Genomic DNA, 2246 nt, shown 5'->3' with positions numbered 1-2246 from the left:
CAGTTTCCTATTCAGGCTAGGTTTATCTTCTATTATGTGAGTAGCATCTGTAATTTGTCTAAGTGTTGCGTCTGTTCTATGCGTGGACAAGATTTTAACTTCTATGTTGTTGAGTGAGCCCTCGTGTTCCTGCTCGGCGTGCTGGTACAGAACCGATGAGCTCTTCTTTTCCTTAAGTTCCCTCCAATGGTCATTTACCCGCTCTCCTATGCTCCGTGCTGTTTCCCCTACGTATGTCGTTGTCTTGTTGCTGCTAAAGTTACTGTTATTGGCTAAACTGGCAATATGGCCATCCCCAAATACAACAATATCTGTTTCAACACACGATTTCATATCAAGAATCTTGCAAGACGAATATATGTCTCTAAAAAGTTATAGTTCTAAAATGAATAATTTCAACCAGTATTTAAAGTTTGGAAGGAGCGATTATTTGTTTTTTTTCATTTGCTGGAAGTATAGATGTCAAGTTAACATTAATGGTGGTGTATCATTCAGCAAATGAACGCTCAGTAAAGGGACATGACTGCCAATCATTTCCGGTATCTCATCGTACCAACAAAAAACATAGGTGACCAAATACCTATCTAAAGAATGGTATTCTTTATATTTTTGTGTTAATGTTAAAAATACTGTAAGCGAATTAATATTGTATTTAGCACATTACAAATTTTAGATAACGTCCTTGGTTATGATTTGTGTGGAAATGTGAAAGTTATATAAATGCTATGTACAATGACCTCATTACAACTAATGGAATAAAAGAATAATCACGAGATCTAAACCTTACTCCCGACGTAAAACATCTATTCAAGTAAGAGATCAGACAACAGGTGAAATTCAAGTAGCATGCATAAAGGCTGAACATTTCTATTGCGAAAATGAGTAATTTGAAGGATATCCTTGTGAGGGGCATGTTTCTGTGGAGCACAAACTGCACATTTGAGAAACAACTTGGCGTTGAGGAGGTTGACTACAAATGGGAGTCGAGTTTCGTTTATAGTTATGATTCTTCTTCATGAGATTCGTGTCTTGAAAGGAATAATTATCTAACGTTAATTCTTCTTTAGATGAAAAATAGAATTCAGAGTAAAATAACAAACTAATCAAATGAAAATTCTCTTTAAAAAATTTTCAAACTATATTTCTATATTTAAAAGAGTAGTAACATTGAACAGAATGATTTTGAGTGGCGATCACATCATCGAAAGAAGTATCCAACTCCATTGAAATCTCAACAAAATTTTCCCGATTTACTAGAATATATTGAAGATTGAAAGAGTTGTGAGTGCATCCTATTTAATTGTTTAAAACCTCTAATGTATACAATATTGTTAATGTACTTTTATTTTGCTATAATAACATTTAGAATTTCCTAAAGGTTTTACATTCTTCTGTAGAATTATATTTTTACGTAAACTTTAAATTTTCGTTTTTAAGGCGTAAAAACTGCATTGTTCATACTGTATAAAAGCGCGAAAAGAATGTTAGCTGTAAAATAATGATCTTAATCGGTACAAATGAAAACGACGAAATGAAACTTTATTTCGGGGCATATACGTTTTTTATCACGTAGATGGGTTTCAGGCGTTGATTTTTGAAATCTTGATTTGTAAGGAATTTTTCATTTAAAAACAGGAAACAATATCTAATTAGAAAATTACTATTTTTAAATCTCACCATGAGAGATATTCACCAACTGTACTTTGGAGTAAAGATTGTCTGCCAACATAACATATCAGTCCTCGTTTAAGACGAATGTTGCTGTAATTTAGCCCAGGAGACATCGTCTCCAGCTGGCTATACGACACAATCTGTGTCCATATATTTTTGAACAAGGGAATCTAGCACCCTCACTCAGCTCAAAACAATTATTCTGTGCTGATGAAGGGAAATCGCGATACACAGATATTGCGATTGAGCTGAGTGGGGGATGCTAGGTTCCCTTGTTAGAAAATATAAGGACACAGTTCGTGTCATATAGCCAGCTGGAGACGATGTCTCTTGGGGCTAAATTACAGCAATATTCGTCCTAAACCAGGACTGCCATGTTATGTTGGCAAACAATCTTTACTCCAATATCTAATTATTTCTTTGATTTTTACAATTTAGATTGAACCGCAAGAAAAGGGTACATATGTATGTATGTATGTATGTATGTATGTATGTATGTATGTATGCATATATGTATACACGCGCGCGCGCGCGCAAAGTACACACTATTTCATCACTCTCTATGCATTTTTCAT

The 2246-nt window shown here is 34.4% G+C and overlaps 1 protein-coding gene across 6 annotated transcripts in view; it reads right to left on the bottom strand.

The window, feature by feature from the left end:
- The window catches only part of LOC106871529 (dopamine receptor 2), a 797114-nt gene that overhangs the window by 61557 nt on the left and 733311 nt on the right, over positions 1–2246 (bottom strand). The window lies entirely within an intron of this gene.

The sequence above is a fragment of the Octopus bimaculoides genome, chromosome 3 (genome assembly GCF_001194135.2).
Source record: "Octopus bimaculoides isolate UCB-OBI-ISO-001 chromosome 3, ASM119413v2, whole genome shotgun sequence".
NCBI lineage: Eukaryota > Metazoa > Mollusca > Cephalopoda > Octopoda > Octopodidae > Octopus > Octopus bimaculoides.
Note: the sequence above shows the minus strand (reverse complement) of the source record. Positions and strands in the feature narration are given on the sequence as shown.